Source organism: Ranitomeya variabilis, chromosome 1 (assembly GCF_051348905.1).
Source record: "Ranitomeya variabilis isolate aRanVar5 chromosome 1, aRanVar5.hap1, whole genome shotgun sequence".
Taxonomy (NCBI): Eukaryota; Metazoa; Chordata; class Amphibia; order Anura; family Dendrobatidae; genus Ranitomeya; species Ranitomeya variabilis.
Genome location: NC_135232.1, coordinates 714,626,866 through 714,647,166, shown reverse-complemented (window position 1 = coordinate 714,647,166; position 20,301 = coordinate 714,626,866). Strand labels below are relative to the sequence as shown.

Below are 20,301 nucleotides of genomic sequence, written 5' to 3'. Positions count from 1 at the left end.
CTTCATGTGTGACCAGGGAAGAACAGGGTGATGCCCAGAAGGGTTGTCATAGGGCCGTCACCGTGTGCAATATTGAGGCAAGACCACTCAACTTGTTCCATCATGCATACCAAGCAGGGACAAATCTGCACATCCTCCCAAGGAGAATGATAGCCTTGTAACCTGGAGTATGGAGAAAAACATACAGGAAAAACCCCTGACTGCACTGATCTGTCTCACAGCGCCCCCTAGGTTCGAGCTGAAGTGGACAGATTGTGAGATTGTGCAGATTGATGAATGTAGGTAGCGATTCCCTCACTCTTCATCCTTTCAGATTTAGTGTCTTTGAGGTTTTGGATCTAAAATTGATGTAAAAGATATGATCAATGCCCCCGAATCTGTCACTATCAGCTGAGAAGTAGAGAACCCCGGTCCCTCCACTGAGGAGCCTGCAGGCCATCGGGTCCATCTGTTATGTTGAATATACAAAAATTGGTACGTCGCCGCATAAACCTCCCCAGAAATTAGCGTTTCAGTCCTTAAACCCCAGAGTGGCTGCAACATGGTGGCGGAGCAGGAGTGAGCGGGGTCCGATCCTGGCGGCCGAGCCTGGACCAACCACAAAGCGTAACGTTTCTGGTCTCTGTATGTAGGTGACGAGTCCCAATGGATGAAATATATGCAGCATCTGTATATATTTACTGACTGCCTCTTCATATTGGACCGCATGACTTTATGTGATTGACGACCTGCCATACGTATGTGGATGTCGCCTGCTGTTCACTCATTTTCTGCTTGTTTATACCTTCTCATTCACTGTCTCTATTTTCATTACATCCAATTTCTGAACAAAGTCAGTAAAATTGTTCTCTTGCCATTTTGGGAATTGGCGTCTCTAATATAAACGATAATGCGTCATCGATGGGGGCCACAAAGCGGGTGTCTGCCCACTGCCTGTTTCATCTGGCACAGGATGATGTGTTCTCAGGGGGCCGCTTATCGCTTTGCTTTTATTTCCAAACCGCACATGTAGAATTAGGTGGTCTGCATGCCCCCACAAGGCTGAAAAATGGTCGCACATTCCGAGTACTGGAAACTGATGCACAATATGATCTTCTGTACTTTATATATGGAGGAATCATGGGGAGAATTTTACTGCCACGTTCAGTGCGTCATTTTCATATGTGACCATAAAGTATATGTGGGGATACCATTCATTACCTGGCAGCGCAGGGGGGGAGGAATGTGCTGCTGGCACCGCGGGGGTTGTCTGCTGACGCTTTGTTGTGCCGGTGCCTTACTCTGTGGTGTGAACTGCATTATGCTCTGCTGTCTGTCCCGCTCTGCTGTCTGTCCCGCTCTGCTGTCTGTCCCGCTCTGCTGTCTGTCCCGCTCTGCTGTCTGTCCCGCTCTGCTGTCTGTCCCGCTCTGCTGTCTATCCTCAACCCCATGGTAGAAGATTCCACAGTGGGGAATGATGTGGGGGATTTGCACCATGTGGTGCTGTAATGTGGAGGACGCGCACCATGTGGAGCTCTGATGTGGGGGACGCGCACCATGTGGAGCTCTGATGTGGGGGACGCGTACCATGTGGAGCTCTAATGTGGGGGACGCGCACCATGTGGAGCTCGCGCACCATGTGGAGCTCTGATGTGGGGGACGCGCACCATGTGGAGCTCTGATGTGGGGGACGTGCACCATGTGGAGCTCTGATGTGGGGGACGCGCACCATGTGGAGCTCTGATGTGGGGGACGCGCACCATGTGGAGCTCTGATGTGGGGGACGCGCACCATGTGGAGCTCTGATGTGGGGGACGCGCACCATGTGGAGCTCTGATGTGGGGGACGTGCACCATGTGGAGGTCTGATTTGGGAAATGCGCACCATGTGGACCTCTGATGGTGGGGGACGCGCACCATGTGGAGCTCTGATGTGGGGGACGCACACCATGTGGAGCTCTGATTTGGAAAATGCGCACCATGTGGAGTTCTGACAAGGGGCAGAATTTACTGGTCATCAGGCTTTTCCGCTGTTGATCTACGTTCACGTAGATTCTTCAGAATCCATAAATTTTACTGTAGGACACAAAACCGGAAAGCTGACAGACCTAATTGTAGTCAATGGGGCCAGGTGCCGTTTGTGTCCCTCATGTGACAGATCTGTCTGCTGCATTAATTAAATTTAAGTGGTATGAGAACAGAACACGGATAGGAATGTAGCCCTTATGAGATGGGCATAGCGGTGCCAGCTGTAGTTCTGGTCTAGGAGCTGTACCAGAGAGGCCTCCTGAGCATGACGGCTTCTCATCCGGAGATTTCCAGCTGCAGAACCACAGAACGCAGGCGCGGTGTCACTTGTATTCAGGTGGGGGTGGACTTGTTAGATATTTTTGCAGAATGATTTGTGTATATAAGATATTGTACCACCACGGTGCACGCATGTCACTATACACATTGCTTCCTTTTACACCAGTGTTTCCCAAACCCCAGTCCTCACGACCCACCACAGGTCATGTTTTCAGGATTTCCATGGTGTTGCACAGGAGAGAGAATTCCTGAGGCCTTCAAGATATTTCCATCACCCGTGCAATACTAAGGAAATCCTGAGAACATGACCTGTGGGGGGCTGTGAGGACTGGAGTTTGAGAAACACTGATTTACACTAATATATTGTGGCACATGCTTTAATAACAGGTCATCATGTTAGGACCCCTCTTAGCTGTGCCTCCTTTTCCAGAATACTTCTAGACTTTTTTTGCTCTTCAGTATTCATTTTTTTAATCGCATAATTTTAGCAGTTTTTGGTACAAATTGAGAAAAAGTGGGGTGATTAATGAGTGGAACAGGCGGCCACGAGAGGTGGTGAGTTCTTCTTCAATGGAAGTCTTCAAACAGAGGCTGGACAGACATCTGTCTGAGATGGTTTAGTGAATCCTGCATTGAGCAAGGGGTTGGACACAAGGACCCTGGAGGTCCCTTCCAACGTTAACATTCTTGGATTCTATAATCCCTGGCTGACTACTATTGATGGTCAGTGGTGGCAGGATAATGAATCAACCAGAAAATTGGTATTAGTGGTGTCATCGGTGAGCAGCACACAGAGGGTTTACTGAAAAGCCATTTTCTTCCCTTTTACTAATGGCCATGATAAGAGCTCTGATTTTTTGCTTGTCCACTTTCGGAGAGAAGATGTGGTTTAAGATGCTCAAAAGCAATAGATTTCAAGACCAACAGCCTAAAGGCATGAGGACGGGGAGTCACTGACCCATCTCAAATTCCCTGTTTGTTCGCATCTGAGGAATACGGTGTCCTCATTTGGCCTCTATTGGACCAGAGCGGCCTGTAGTCAGTGATGGCGACAAGGATTGTCGCCGCCTCAGGAGCCGTTCTGACTTGCAGTTTTGCCGGGTGCAGCAAGTGTCACGTCTCCATCCACCTTACTTTGATTGTGCCACCAGTGACCCTGGGCAGTGAGATCTGTGACTGGCAGCATCGTCTCCTGTAACTCAGTCACCATCTTCATGTAGACAGTGGCTTTGCATCGCTTTCACAGCTGAGACCACCTGAAGACATCGCCAGTCTCTAGACGTGGAGACGTCCGGTCTAGCACCCACTTATGATGCCAGAGAGACCCGGTACACAATTGTGGATGTTCCCATTCATTGACCGTTCATTTCTGAGCTCTCTGCTTGCTGAGAAAGTTACCAAGCTTTTCATATGATTAAACTTTAATCTACAGACACCTCTTAAAAAATGATTACTTAAGAAAGCCAGTAAACCATTCTTGTGCTTTTTTTTTTATTTCAAACTCCCAAATTTTGTGTATTTTGCATAGACTGAGCCGACCTAATTGACAATCGTTCTTAGATTTCCATGTGGATCTGGAAAAGGCAATACCCATTTTTTGGGCTTATTATCCCACCACTCCTTCCGGGTACATGTAGGATACAATCTGTATTAATACGATCGAACGTGATGATTAGCAAACGAACAAAGACCATCATGTCCAGATTTTACGTGACAAGAAATTCGCTCACATTACAGCAGGTTCATTTAGAAAAGAAGATGGAAAGGAACATTCAGAAATTGCTTCAATTTTACTCCGGCAGCTTGTAAAAGTTACTGTGAAGAATCTGCCGCCTGCAGCACATCTGCCTTCAACAAGCAGCTGTTTGAAGATTAAAGGGTCCCTGAGTGTTAAATGGGAAAGCAAGTGATTCCCGAGTCTGCGCCGCCGCTAAAAATACGGAGAGGAGATATTCATACCGCGGCTTCAAGACTGTTCTGCTAATTGAGATGTTATTTTTTTAATGAAATGTAGAGAAGGGAGGGAGAAGACGCCACTCATGAAGAAAGTTCACGTCGACTTCAAACTGTTGAAATCCTTTCATTTGTTGTGGCCCAGATTCAGGGCTCCGCACCAGTTAATTAGGCTTTTCAAACCTTCTACTAAAGCCACCGTCACCGGCCCTTTCTTCTTTCTGAAGTCTCTGTCCTGAGTGGGTCGACACAGCTATTAAATCTGCATTCTCCACACACAACAGTGAAATCAAAGCGCCAAGATTCTTCTCATTAACAGTCTGTAATTATTGGAACCAAAGCTGATTGCTCCTCTTGGATTTACTAAGAAAAGTCAAGAAAGTGGAGTACGAGCAATAGTCCACAGTAAGAGCAGTTCCTCTAAAACCTGTAAGTTCTGTAGTGCCCGTAAGATCTGTCCCCCTAAAGGCCCCGTCTCACATAGCGATTTACCAACGATCACGACAAGCGATACGACCTGGCCGTGATCGTTGGTAAGTCGTTGTGTGGTCGCTGGGGAGCTGTCACACAGACGGCTCTCTCCAGCGACCAACGATCAGGGGAACGACTTCGGCATCGTTGAAACTGTCTTCAACGATGCCGAAGTCCCCCTGCAGCACCCGGGTAACCAGGGTAAACATCGGGTTACTAAGCGCAGGGCTGCGCTTAGTAACCCGATGTTTACCCTGGTTACCAAAAAAAACAAACAGTACATACTCGCCTTTCGGTGTCCCTTGCCGTCTGCTTCCTGCTCTGACTGAGCCGCCGTACAGTGAGAGCAGAGCGCAGCGGTGACGTCACTGCTGTGATCTGCTCTCACTTTCCGGCCGGCAGTCAGAGCAGGAAGCAGACGGCAAGGGACCTGACGGACATCAGATGGTGAGTATGTACTGTTTGTTTGTTTTTTACATTTACGCTGGTAACCAGGGTGTAAACATCGGGTTACTAAGCGCGGCCCTGCGCTTAGTAACCCGATGTTTACCCTGGTTACCAGTGAAGACATCGCTGGATCGGTGTCACACACACCGATTCAGCGATGTCAGCGGGACCTCAACGACCAAAAAAAGGTCCAGGCCATTCCGACACGACCAGCGATCTCGCAGCAGGGGCCTGATCGCTGGTACGTGTCACATATAGCGAGATCGCTACTGAGGTCACTGTTGCGTCACAAAACTAGTGACTCAGCAGCGATCTCGCTAGCGATCTCGCTATGTGAGACGGGGCCTTAAGAGCTGTAAGATCTGTAGCACCCATAAGAGCGGTCCCCCTGTAAACGTAAGGGAAGTCCCCCTAAGGGTACCGTCACACAGTACCATTTACATCGCTACGACGGCACGATTCGTGACGTCGTAGCATCGTATGATTATCGCTCCAGCGTCGTAGACTGCGGTCACACGTTGCAATCACGGCGCTGGAGCTATGCCGAAGTCCCCGGGTAACCAGGGTAAACATCGGGTTACTAAGCGCAGGGCCGCGCTTAGTAACCCGATGTTTACCCTGGTTACCAACGTAAACGTAAAAAAAAACAAACAGTACATACTTACATTCCGGTGTCTGTCCCCCGGCGTTCTGCTTCTCTCCACTGTGTAAGCGCCATAGCCGGAAAGCACAGCGGTGACGTCACCGCGTCACCGCTGTGCTCGCTTTCCGGCCGGCAGGCGCTCACAGTGCAGAGAAGCTGAGACGCCGGAGGACAGACACCGGAATGTGAGTATGTACTGTTTGTTTTTTTTACGTTTACGCTGGTAACCATGGTAAACATCGGGTTACTAAGCGCGGCCCTGCGCTTAGTTACCCGATGTTTACCCTGGTTACAAGCGAACACATCGCTGGATCACTGTCACACACAACGATCCAGCGATGTCAGCGGGTGATCAAGCGACGAAAGAAAGTTCCATACGATCTGCTACGACGTACGATTCTCAGCAGGATCCCTGATCGCTGCTGCGTGTCAGACACTGCGATATCGTATGGATATCGCTAGAACGTCACGAATCGTACCGTCGTAGCGATCAAAATGGCACTGTGTGACGGTACCCTAAGCAGTTTCCCTAAAAGCAGTAAGATCTGTAGTCCCCTGTGAGAGCAGCCCCTCATAGCTGTAAGATCTGTAGTCCCCCGTAAGAGCTGTCCCCCTAAGAGCTGTAAGATCTGTAGTGCCCGTTAGAGCTGTCCCCCTGTAAATTTAAGGGCAGTCCCCCTAAGAGCAGTTCCCCTAAAAGCAGTAAGATCTGTAGTCCCCCGTGAGAGCAGCCCCCAAAGAGCTGTAAGATCTGTAGTCCCCCGTAAGAGCAGTTCCCCTAAGAGCTGAAATATCTGTAGTGCTTGTAAGAGCTGTCCCCCTAAGAGCTGTAAGATCTGTAGTGCTCGTGAGATCAGTCCCCCCTGTAAAAGCTGTCCCCCATAAGAGCTGTAGTCCCCATAAGTCCCCCAAAAGAGCTGTCCCTGGATTCCCGGTGGTCACCTGTAATGTCCGCGGTGGTCTCTGGTGAAGACATGTTTTCCTTTAGCACTCGGAACCATCCAGCCGCACACATCCTAACCCCGGCATGACCATTTTTCAGTTTTGAATTTTCTTCCCCTTCTTTCACAAGCCATCATTTTTATATTTTTCCGTGGCACGGCCGTATGAGGACTTGAGTCTTGTGGGACCAGTTGTACATTTGAATGAAATGGGGAAGAAATGCAATGCTGCATTGTTTTTTTGTTGTTTTTTTTACCGGTGTTCATTTGCAATAGGATTCTTTATTTCTTAAATTCCTAGAAGAAAATATTTATTCACTTGTGTCAACATTACCAAAACTCATGACGTCTAAACTTTCTTGGTTAATGGCGCTGTGGTGTTTTTTGTGTAACAAGATGGCGATTTTATTGACCCCACTTTGAGCTTAATACAATCGGAAGAAGCGATAAAATGTTGCATTTGTTGCGGTGGGTGAAAAAAACCGCAATTTTTATTTTTATTTTGTTTAATTTCACTTTAGGGCGTTTACCAATTTAGTTCAATTAATTTTAAGTTTTTTAGACTGAACTTTAACAGACAACTGTCAGGGATATAACCCAACTTTTGTTTCCACTTTCAGTTCCCGTTAGGAACTTGTAGCTCTCTGGCACCCCCCTTACCCTCAGGTCAGTCAGGGAACTGCACCTAGGGCAAGTAGTCGCCGCAAAGGCTGCCTTGTCCACGTACTGGCGCTCTGCAGTGAGGGCGGTATGTATACTGCTCAAAAAAATAAAGGGAACACTTAAACAACAGAATATAACTCCAAGTGAAATAAAACTTCTGTGAAATCAAACTGTCCACTTAGGAAGCAACACTGTTTGACAATCAATTTCACATGCTGTTGTGCAAATGGAATAGACAACAGATGGAAATTATTGGCAATTATCAAGACACACTCAATAAAGGAGTGGTTCTGCAGGTGGGGACCACAGACCACATCTCCGTACCAATGCTTTCTGGCTGATGTTTTGGTCACTTTTGAATGTTGGTTGTGCTTTCACGCTCGTGGTAGCATGAGACGGACTCTACAACCCACACAAGTGGCTCAGGTAGTGCAGCTCATCCAGGATGGCACATCAGTGCGATTTGTGGCAAGAAGGTTTGCTGTGTCTGTCAGCGTAGTGTCCAGAAGCTGGAGGCGCTACCAGGAGACAGGCCAGTATACCAGGAGACATGGAGTGGGCCGTAGGAGGGCAACAACCCAGCAGCAGGACCACTACCTCAGCTTTTGTACAAGGAGGAACAGGAGGGGCACTGCCAGAGCCCTGCAAAATGACCTCCAGCAGGCCACAAATGTGCATGTGTCTGCACAAATGCTTAGAAACCGACTCCATGAGGATGGTCTGAGTGCCCAACGTCCACAGATGGGGGTTGTATTCACAGCCCAACACCGTGCAGGAAGCTTGGCATTTGCCACAGAACACCAGGATTGTCAATTTCGCCACTGGCGCCCTGTGCTCTTCACAGATGAAAGCAGGTTCACACTGAGCACATGTGACAGACGTGACAGAGTCTGGAGACACCATGGAGAGCGATCTGCTTGCAACATCCTTCTGCATGACCGGTTTGGCAGTGGGTCAGTAATGGTGTGGGTTGGCATTTCTTTGGAGGGCCGCACAGCTCTCCATGTGCTCACCAGAGGTAGCCTGACTGCCATTAGGTACCGAGATGAGATCCTCAGAACCCTTGTGAGACCATATGCTAGTGCGGTTGGCCCTGGGTTCCTCCTAATGCAGGACAATGCCAGACCTCATGTGGCTGGAGTGTGTCAGCAGTTCCTGCAAGATGAAGACATTGAAGCTATGGACTGGCCCGCGAGTTCCCCAGACCTGAATCCAATTGAACACAACTGTGACATCATGTCTTGCACCATCCACCAATGTTACATTGCACCACAGACTGTCCAGTAGTTGGCGGATGCTTTATTCCAGGTCTGGGAGGAGATCCCTCAGGAGTCCATCCGCCGCATCATCAGGAGCATGCCCAGGCGTTGTAGGGAGGTCATACAGGCACGTGGAGGCCACACACGCTACTGAGCATCATTTCCTTGTCTTGAGGCATTTCCACTGAAGTTGGATCAGCCTGTAACTTCATTTTCTAATTTGATTTTGAGCATGATTCCAACTCCAGACCTCCGTGGGATATTAGTTGTGATTTACAGTACAGACCAAAAGTTTGGACACACCTTCTCATTTAAAGATTTTTTTGTATTTTCATGACACTATGAAAATTGTAAATTCACACTGAAGGCATCAAAACTATGAATTAACACGTGTAATTATATACTTAAAAAAAAGTGTGAAACAACTGAAAATATGTCTTATATTCTAGGTTCTTCAAAGTAGCCACCTTTTGCTTTCATGACTGCTTTGCACACTCTTGGCATTCTCTTGATGAGCTTCAAGAGGTAGTCACCGGGAATGGTTTTCACTTCACAGGTGTGCCCTGTCAGGTTTGGGACCATCAGTTGTGTTGTGCAGAAGTCTGGTGGCTACACAGCTGATCCTCCTACTGAATAGACTGTTAGAATTTGTATTATGGCAAGAAAAAAGCAGCTAAGTAAAGAAAAACGAGTGGCCATCATTACTTTAGGAAATGAAGGTCAGTCAGTCTGAAAAATTGGGAAAACTTTGAAAGTGTCCCCAAGTACAGTGGCAAAAACCATCAAGCGCTACAAAGAAACTGGCTCACGCGAGGACCACCCCAGGAAAGGAAGACCAAAAGTCACCTCTGCTGCTGAGGATAAGTTTATCTGAGTCACCAGCCTCAGAAATCGCAGGTTAACAGCAGCTCAGATTAGAGACCAGGTCAATGCCACACAGAGTTCTAGCAGCAGACACATCTCTACAACAACTGTTAAGAGGAGACTTTGTGCAGCAGGCCTTCATGGTAAAATAGCTGCTAGGAAACCACTGCTAAGGACAGGCAACAAGCAGAAGAGACTGGTTTGGGCTAAAGAGCACAAGGAATGGACATTAGACAAGTGGAAATCTGTGCTTTGGTCTGATGAGTCCAAATTTGAGATCTTTGGTTCCAACCACCATTTCTTTGTGTGACGCAGAAAAGGTGAACGGATGGACTCTACATGCCTGGTTCCCACCGTGAAGCATGGAGGAAGAAGTTTGATGGTGTGGGGGTGCTTTGCTGGTGACACTGTTGGGGATTTATTCAAAATTGAAGGCATACTGAACCAGCATGGCTACCACAGCATCTTGCAGCGGCATGCTATTCCATCCGGTTTGCGTTTAGTTGGGCCATCATTTATTTTTCAACAGGACAATGACCCCAGACACACCTCCAGGCTGTGTAAGGGCTATTTTACCAAGAAGGAGAGTGATGGGGTGCTACGCCAGATGACCTGGTCTCCACAGTCACCACACCTGAACCCAATCGAGATGGTTTGGGGTGAGCTGGACTGCAGAGTGAAGGCAAAAGGGCCAACAAGTGCTAAGCATCTCTGGGAACTCCTTCAAGATTGTTGGAAGACCATTCCCGGTGACTACCTCTTGAAGCTCATCAAGAGAATGCCAAGAGTGTGCAAAGCAGTCATCAAAGCAAAAGGTGGCTACTTTGAAGAACCTAGAATATAAGACATAATTTCAGTTGTTTCACACTTTTTTGTTAAGTATATAATTCCACATGTGTTAATTCATAGTTTTGATGCCTTCAGTGTGAATTTACAATTTTCATAGTCATGAAAATACAGAAAAATGTTTAAATGAGAATGTGTGTCCAAACTTTTGACCTGTACTGTACATTGATCATTTTTAGGTTTTATTGTTCTCAACACATTCCACTATGTAGTGAATAAAGATTTACAACTGGAATATTTCATTCAGTAATATATAGGATGTGGGATTTTAGTGTTCCCTTTATTTTTTTGAGCAGTGTATATCACCAGTCCCAGGCCGGGAATACACACATAAACCTCCGATTCGTCATTGCCAGGGTTTCCCAATTGTCCCACCAAGTACAACATCTGCAAAGAGTTTGTATATTCTCTCCATGTTTGCGTGGGTTTCCTCCGGGTACTCCGGTTTCCTCCCACAGTCCAAAGACATACTGATAGGGAATTTAGATTGTGAGCCCCATCGGGGACAGCGATGATAATGTGTACAACCTGTAAAGCGCTGCGGAATATGTTAGCTCTATATAAAAATAAAGATTATTATTATTAATTGCACCAGGACACTACGCTGCCACCAGCTCCTTGTTTGATACTAAAGCCTATATCGGGTCAGGAACCAACCGACAGGTAGCGTGATTTGGTGCAGAGTATGTGTTGGTTCGGTCATAGAGCAAGGAGAACGAAACTAGTACATTTATAAGTTTACTCCAGAAAATATAGGCAGTGTTTACAAAAATACAAAAGATATTATAAAAGGAGACAAAATACAATATCTACAGACAGTTGGAAATAAAAGGGATTAGAATAAGAAACTTACTCTATCTCAGTCACAGGTATGACGTGTCTATAAAGGGGAGGAGGAAATCCCACAGAAACAATTCAGTCCACAGCCTGTTGTCTGGCTGTCTCTCTGGGGTCTGAATGACTCTCAAAATGGTTGTTCCTCTTTTATGGTTTGCCCATAAACTTAGGAACTCCCACCTTTGTTGACCTCACATATGGGCTGTTCCCGGGAGGACCACCTATTTTGAAAAGTTATTAAAAGCTTCAGCTTGCCATATCTTTGGCTGGGAAGCTCACAGGGTGACGACAGGGTTATGTTTCACCTGCAAATTTACCTTTCTTTTGAGACTAAACACTGCATGTTTGCGTGTTACTGGGGAGGCAGAAACTCATTTCCCAGGTTTCTGATGACCCCATAGGCCGCAAAACGTTGCTGTGCGTAGCCTCAATTCCTCTGATCCTGGAAATCTACTTCTCCTGTTTCTAGGCTTAATGGGAGTTATTAAATTTGAGTTTGAGCATTTTTGGATTAGGACAATAGAAATTTTGGAGGGAAAAGAAAACCTACACTTCACTGGCCAAAGTAATAAAAGTGACCCATCTGCTGAAGGGAGGGGGAGTGGATAGAATTTCATAGAGGCAGACTGAGGGGGCTTCAACAACGAGGGGAATTGCTTGTGAAGCTTGGTCTTTCACTAACCAATGAGGGGAAGGGCAGTAATTCAGCTCTGGTGGGGTAGCCCGTACATTGGAAAATGATTCATATTTTCCTGACAACAACTATTAAAAAAATAGTTTTTTTTCATAGGGGGAAAAGAGGATTTACTTTTTTCCACAGTTACACTATTTTTTGTATTTACTAATGTACTGTACAGGCAAAAATCACTGTCTTCTGTGAAGTTCAGCCACAGATGGACTTAAAGGGAGTGCTGTAATAGCAGGCATGGAGGTCTTCGTCAGGCCCCTGGCTGCAACTGTAAAACCCGGCATGCTGTAAAGACTGACTTCGGCATTGAAGATGTTGAAAGAGGAAGGTGTTGAAGCCATCATCTGCGGCAAACACCAGGACGTCCAGACGACTTGGCAGAACGTCGGGAAGGGGTTACCCCTGACACGTGGTCAAAATTGTTGGCACAACTCGTTTGTTTAATGACAGAAAAACCCATAATGGTCACAAAGCAGAGGCGTAGCTAAGGTTTTGGTTCAGGGGGGGCGAAACTTCTGAGTGGGTCCCTAACCAGGTAACCTTGATTACAACTCGGTGACGCACCCTAATAGTGGAGGAGAACCTCAGCAGATGACCACGCTGTTACTGAAGATAATCTCTATATAAAGACCAATATGGATATTACTGCCATATGGTCAGTGGTAGATACCAGCCCTACAGAACATATAACAGATCACAGCACAGTTACAGATAGTGACTTACCGCTGACATTCTTTCTGATGGAATCGGTCACTTTTCCCGTCTTTTCCATCTGGCCCAGACCGACATGACAACTTCTTCCAGCTACAACTCGTCTGCAGAGAATACAACAAAGACACATTTCACTTCTCACATTCCAGCCCCATCATCATCTATTCCCCAACTGCACAAACTCCTCATCCTGCTGATACCCCAATACTGAGCCGCTGCTGCTGTATGTGTCCCTATTACTGCCCCTGATACCCCAATACTGAGCCGCTGCTGCCGTATGTGACCCTATTACTTCCCCTGATACCCTAATACTGAGCCGCTGCTGCCATATGTGTCCCTATTACTGCCCCTGATACCCCAATACTGAGCCGCTGCTGCCGTATGTGTCCCTATTACTGCACCTGATACCCCAATACTGAGCTGCTGCTGCCGTATGTGTCCCTATTACTGCACCTGCTGTGCGGTTCTCTGTGCCCTCTAAATTCTAAAGCACCCCTCTATAATATAGTAATGCCGGGTGCAAGTGCACTAGAAAACAGTGCCCATATTTTGCCCCCTAGAAAGTAATATTGCCCTGTGTGCCCCTTTGATAGCCACAATAACCTGAGTTCCCCTATAACAATAAGTAACCACTTTACATTTAGTAATGTCCCAAGTCTCCCCCCTGTACAGCTCCCCTATACACAGCATGATTCTCTCTTATACACAGTATAATGCCCCCTCACTGTATAGTACCACCCACACTGTATAATGCCCCCCACACTGTAATCTCCATACTGTATGATGGCCCCCTAGATAGCCTCCATATACAGTAGCATAATGCACCAAATAGTCCGCAATATAGTATAATGCACTCCCCATAGGCAGACTCTATAGCATAAGGCAGCACCCTCATATAGGCAGACTCTGTAGCATAAGGCAGCACCCTCATATAGTCAGACTCTGTAGTATAAGGCAGCACCCCCATAGTCAGACCCTGTAATGAGGCAGCCCCCATAGTCAGACCCTGTAATAAGGCAGCACCCCTATAGGCAGACCCTGTAATTATTATTTTTATTTATTTATATAGCACCATTGATTCCATGGTGCTGTACATGAGAAGGGGTTACATACAAGTTACAGATATCACTTACAGTAAACAAACTAACAATGACAGACTGATACAGAGGGGCGAGGACCCTGCCCTTGCGGGCTTACTTTCTGCAGGATTATGGGGAAGGAGATAGTAGGTTGGGGGTTGCAGGAGCTCAGGTGTTGGTGAGGCGGTAGCTTCGGTAGTGATGAGGAGGCAGCGGGGTCAGTGCAGGCTGTAGGCTTTCCTGAAGAGATGAGTTTTCAGGTTCCATCTGAAGGATCCGAATGTGGTTGATAGTCGGACGTGTTGGGGCAGAGAGTTCCAGAGGATGGGGGATATTCGGGAGAAGTCTTGGAGGCGATTGGATGAGGAGCGAATAAGTGTGGAGGAGAGAAGGAGGTCTTGGGAGGACCGGAGATTACGTGAGGGAAGATATCGGGAGATTAGTTCAGAGATATATGGAGGAGACAGGTTATGGATGGCTTTGTAGGTCAGTATTAGTAATTTGAACTGGATACGCTGAGGGAATGGGAGCCAGTGAAGAGATTTGCAGAGGGGGGAAGCGGAGGAGTAGCGAGGAGAGAGATGGATTAGTCGGGCAGCAGAGTTAAGGATGGACTGGAGAGGTGCAAGGGTGTTAGCAGGGAGGCCGCAGAAAAGGATGTTGCAGTAGTCAAGGCGGGAGATGATGAGGGCATACACAAGCATTTTAGTAGATTGAAGGTTGAGGAAAGGACGGATTCTGGAGATATTTTTGAGCTGGAGGCGACAGGAGGTGGAAAGAGCTTGGATGTGCGGTTTGAAGGACAGGGCAGAGTCGAAGGTTACTCCGAGGCAGCAGACTTCCGGTACGGGGGAAAGCATGATGTCATTGATTGCGATAGATAAGTCGGGTAAGGAAGATCATTAAAGGGGAAGGGTAATAAGGCAGCCCCCATAGTCAGACCCTGTAATAAGGCAGCACCCCCATAGTCAGACCCTGTATGAAGGCAGCACCCCTATAGACAGACCCTGTAATAAGGCAGCCCTCCCATAGGCAGACCCTGTAATAAGGCGGCAGATCCCCATAGTCAGACCCTGTAATAAAGCAGCCCCCATAGTCAGACCCTGTAAAAAGGCAGCCCCCCCATAGTCAGACCCTGTAATAAGGCAGCCCCCATAGTCAGACCCTGTAATAAGGCATCCCCCCCCCATAGGCAGACCCTGTAATAAGGTGGCAGATCCCCATAGGCAGACCCTGTAATAAGGCAGCACCACCCATAAAAAATAAATACTCACCTCTCTTTGTCCTGGTTCCTGCACTGCACCCGCTGATCTCCTGACAGCGGGCGCCGGGCAGTGACGTCATCACGCCCGCTGTCAGTGTCGGCGACGTCAGACACCGACACTGACAGAGGGATGAGGGGAGAAGGAGCGCAGCGCTCCTTCTCCCATCATTGCGATCAGCTGTATCGGCTAAATGCCGGTACAGCTGATCTTCCGATGACGGCGGGGGGGCCCACTGCTGGCACCGGGCCCCCCTGCCTGCTCAGGGGCCCCATAGTGGCAGAGCAGGGAGATCAATTCTCCCTGCTCTGCCGCAGAATGTAACTGTATCGGCGCGCTGCACGCGCCGATACAGTTACAGTAGCTCCGGGTGGGCCCCCTCAAAGCACCAGGCCCGGGGCGCCCGCACCCTCTGCCCCCCTGGTAGCTACGCTACTGTCACAAAGATAACTTGAATCTGACAAAAGTAATAATAAATAAAAAATCTATGAAAATGAACAAATGAAAGTCAGACATTGCTTTTTCAACCATGCTTCCACAGAATTTAAAAAAAAAATAAAACTCATGAAATACAGGTCCTTCTCAAAAAATTAGCATATATTGTTAAATTTCATTATTTACCATAATGTAATGATTACAATTAAACTTTCATATATTATAGATTCATTATCCACCAACTGAAATTTGTCAGGTCTTTTATTGTTTTAATACTGATGATTTTGGCATACAACTCCTGAAAACCAAAAAAACCTGTCTCAATAAATTAGCATATCAAGAAAAGGTTCTCTAAACTACCTATTACCCTAATCTTCTGAATCAACTAATTAACTCTAAACACGTGCAAAAGATACCTGAGGCTTTTAAAAACTCCCTGCCTGGTTCATTACTCAAAACCCCCATCATGGGTAAGACTAGCGACCTGACAGATGTCAAGAAGGCCATCATTGACACCCTCAAGCAAGAGGGTAAGACCCAGAAAGAAATTTCTCAACAAATAGGCTGTTCCCAGAGTGCTGTATCAAGGCACCTCAATGGTAAGTCTGTTGGAAGGAAACAATGTGGCAGAAAACGCTGTACAACGAGAAGAGGTGACCGGACCCTGAGGAAGATTGTGGAGAAGGACCGATTCCAGACCTTGGGGAACCTGAGGAAGCAGTGGACTGAGTCTGGTGTGGAAACATCCAGAGCCACCGTGCACAGGCGTGGGCAGGAAATGGGCTACAGGTGCCGCATTCCCCAGGTAAAGCCACTTAAAAGCAGCACTGGACTGTTGCTAAGTGGTCCCAAGTACTTTTTTCTGATGAAAGCAAATTTTGCATGTCATTCGGAAATCAAGGTGCCAGAGTCTGGAGGAAGACTGGGGAGAAGGAAATGCCAAAATGCCTGAAGTCCAGTGTCAAGTACCCACAGTCAGTGATGGTGTGGGGTGCCGTGTCAGCTGCTGGTGTTGGTCCACTGTGTTTCATCAAGGGCAGGGTCAATGCAGCTAGCTATCAGGAGATTTTGGAGCACTTCATGCTTCCATCGGCTGAAATGCTTTATGGAGATGAAGATTTCATTTTTCAGCACGACCTGGCACCTGCTCACAGTGCCAAAACCACTGGTAAATGGTTTACTGACCATGGTATTACTGTGCTCAATTGGCCTGCCAACTCTCCTGACCTGAACCCCATAGAGAATCTGTGGGATATTGTGAAGAGAAAGTTGAGAGACGCAAGACCCAACACTCTGGATGAGCTTAAGGCCGCTATTGAAGCATCCTGGGCCTCCATAACATCTCAGCAGTGTCACAGGCTGATTGCCTCCATGCCACGCCGCATTGAAGCAGTCATTTCTGCCAAAGGATTCCCGACCAAGTATTGAGTGCATAACTGAACATTATTATTTGATGGTTTTTTTGTTTGTTATTAAAAAACACTTTTATTTGATTGGACGGGTGAAATATGCTAATTTATTGAGACAGGTTTTTTTGGTTTTCAGGAGTTGTATGCCAAAATCATCAGTATTAAAACAATAAAAGACCTGACAAATTTCAGTTGGTGGATAATGAATCTATAATATATGAAAGTTTAATTGTAATCAGTACATTATGGTAAATAATGAAATTTAACACTATATGCTAATTTTTTGAGAAGGACCTGTAGGCCTGGACAGAAATGATGGTACCCTTAACTTAATATTTTGAGGCAATCACTGAAATCAAACGATTCCTGTAACTGTCAATGAGACTTCTGCACCTCCCGACATGTGTTTTGGCCCACTCCTCAAGAGCAAACTGCTCCAGTTGTCTCGTGTTTGAAGGCTGCCTTTTCCAGACGGCATGTTTCAGCTTTTTCCAAAGATGCTCAACAGGCTTTAGGTCAGGGCTCATAGATGGCCACTTCAGAATAGTCCAATGTTTTCCTCTTAGCCGTTCTTGGGTGTTTTTAGATGTGTGTTTTGTCTGTCTGTTGCAAGACCCATGACCTGCGACTGACACCAAGCTGATAGAGCACATTTCTCTCTAGAATCCCTTGATAGTCTTCAGATTTCATTGTACCTTGCACAGATTCTAGACACCCTGTGCCAGATGCAGCAAAGCAGCCCTAGAACATAAGAGAGCCTCCTCCATGTTTCACAGTAGGGACAGTGTTCTTTTCTTGATATGCTTCATTTTTCCGTCTGTGAACATAGAGCTGATGTGCCTTGCCAAAAAGTTCAATTTTTGTCTCCTCTGTCCATAGGACATTCTCCCAGAAGCTTTGTGGCTTGTCAACATGTAGTTTGGCAAATTCCAGTCTGGCTTTTTTTTTTAATATAAATTTTTTATTGAAAATCTTTTACATTAACAGAGATAACAAAGAAGATGGCATCAATCAAGACAAAGGTGCAATGATTCACTCCCGGACTCAATGGGATAATAACATCATGACTGTTAGCTTCCAGTCATACATAAAGAGAGTGAAGGATCAAAGACGTCCATCTCATGGAAGTGATAAATTGTCCTTGTAGTGCAATCTTTTCTACATAACAAATCAAGGAACAGAAAGAAAAAAGAGGGGGGGGGGGGGAATCCTCCAATCTTGCCAGTCTGGCTTTTTTAATGATTTTTTTTTTCCAACAATGGTGTCCTCCTTGGTCGTCTCCCGTGAAGTCCACTTTGGCTCATACAATGACGGATGATGCGATCTGACACTGATGTTCCTTGAGCTTGAAGTTCACCTTTAATCTGTTTAGAAGTTTTTCTGGGCTCTTTAGTTACCATTCATATATTCTATATACAGGTCCACTCACTGATTCCAAGATTGTAGACACCGTGATACTAGTTAGTGGACACACCTTGATTTAACATGTCCCTTTTGTCACATTATTTTCAAGGGTACCATAATTTTTGTCCAGGCCTATTTCATAAGTTTTATTTTTTTTTTAAATTCTGTCGAAGCATGGTTGAAAAGCAATGTCTGACTTTCATTTGTTCATTTTCATAGATCTTTTATTTCTTATTATTTTTGTCAGATTCAAGTTATTTCTGTGACCATTGTGGGTTTTACTGTCATTAAACAATTTTGACCACTTGTGTGTGATTGGGCCCACAATATTTTCTGGGGATATTTAATCACACACATTTTTTTGTGCTGACTGATGTTGGCAGATGCCTTTAATAATCTCCTCTTGGGTGTAATCACATTATTTTGTGTACACAGATGAAGTGCAGATTCCCAGGTTTCGGATATAAAGATTTCCACTAAATGTTTGCTGGGTAGCTGTCCTGGGGGCCGTCATGGCTGCTTGGTGGTGTGTGGGGTCACGGTGGTGACATTTCTTCATGACCGCCTGTTCTTGGTTCTGCAGTTGGGCTTCTATACTTTGTTCCGTCTTCTTTAACACCTTCATGTTCAGACCAGTGTGGATGTTGCCTTTTTGTGGACAGTTGACCATTTCCACGGCACAGTGTCCGCTTATCTCTACCTTCGGAGTGCATGCCATCTACATGTCTACAATTAGTCAGTGACCCAGATTGCAGCAGGGGAGCCTGAGGCAACAACTGTGGATGAAGACGCCTCGGGGTGATCTCGGAGCGACAATGGTTAGTTTTTAGAAAAGTCCCAAAGCCAGGCCAGGAATGAAACTGAGACACTGTGGAATCTTTTATGGGGGCATTTGGCAACTCAGACAATTCTCTCATTGGATTTGTTGATAGAAAAAAGCAGAGCTTTTGGTTGCCTTGTAGCCTAATCCACCTGTCTTGTGGCCATGAGACCCTTCTCTTCTCTGTGGCTGGCCCCCGGCTCCAGTGAATGAAAGCAGCATATGAGACATTGCTAGGAATACGACCCCTGGAACACACAGCACGTTCATGTCTTCAGGCCACCAAATGCCACATAGGATCTAGAGGCAATATAGTATGCGGTGATGAGCATTGGCCACGTGCCTCATTATTTACACGCAGGCAGGACTGGGACCCTCCAGAGATTGTTCCTAGTAAGGACCAATAATGGAGAACTCCCAGATCACATCATGGGTTGTCGAGTATTAAAAAAGGCTTCTATCCCCTCCCCCAGAACACTGCACCTCTGCACTCTTTGGGCCTGTCCATTATTCATGGGAATGATACCAGAGACATGGACCCAAGAGTGATGCTCTTTTTGGCTGACAAAATCTACTTCTGGACAATTCATAGTGTTGGAATAAAGTATTTTTGGTTTTACCCTTGTGAGATGTCAGTTGCCGACGGGAGCATTTACACTGGGTTATAATCAGGAACGGTTTCTAGGAACGTTTTGTTTCCCAATGTGTGGCCCAAAAAATCACCTGATAGGTGAAAAATCATTATTGTTGGCAGCACATCATTCTGTGTATAATGTAGTGTATAAAATGTGAGGAGAGGTCTCTGCCTGCTGTATGAGTTGTGAGGAGAGGTATCTGCACGGTGTATGAGGTGTAAGGAGAGTTTTCTGCACAGTGTATGATGTGTGAGGAGAGGTCTCTGCGCGGTGTATGATGTGTGAGGAGAGGTCTCTGTGCGATGTATGAGGTGTGAGGAGAGGTCTCTGCGCGGTGTATGTGGTGTGTGGAGAGGCCTCTGTGCAGTGTATTAGGTGTGAGGATAGTTTTCTGCCCTGTGCATGAGGTGTGAGGAGAGGTCTCTGCACGGTGTGTTAGGAGAGGTCTCTGCACACGGTGTATGAGGTGTGAGGAGAGGTCTCTGCACGGTGTATGATGTGTGAGGAGAGGTCTCTGCACGGTGTATGAAGTGTGAGGAGAAGTCTCTGCACGGTGTATGAGGTGTGAGGAGAGGTCTCTGCGCGGTGTATGAGGTGTGAGGAGAGGTCTCTGTGCGGTGTATGAGGTGTGAGGAGAGGACTCTGCATG

At 46.6% G+C, this 20,301-nt stretch overlaps 1 protein-coding gene across 18 annotated transcripts in view; it reads left to right on the top strand.

The window, feature by feature from the left end:
• NRXN3 (neurexin 3) overlaps window positions 1–20,301 on the top strand; it is a 573,277-nt gene that overhangs the window by 546,158 nt on the left and 6,818 nt on the right. The window lies entirely within an intron of this gene.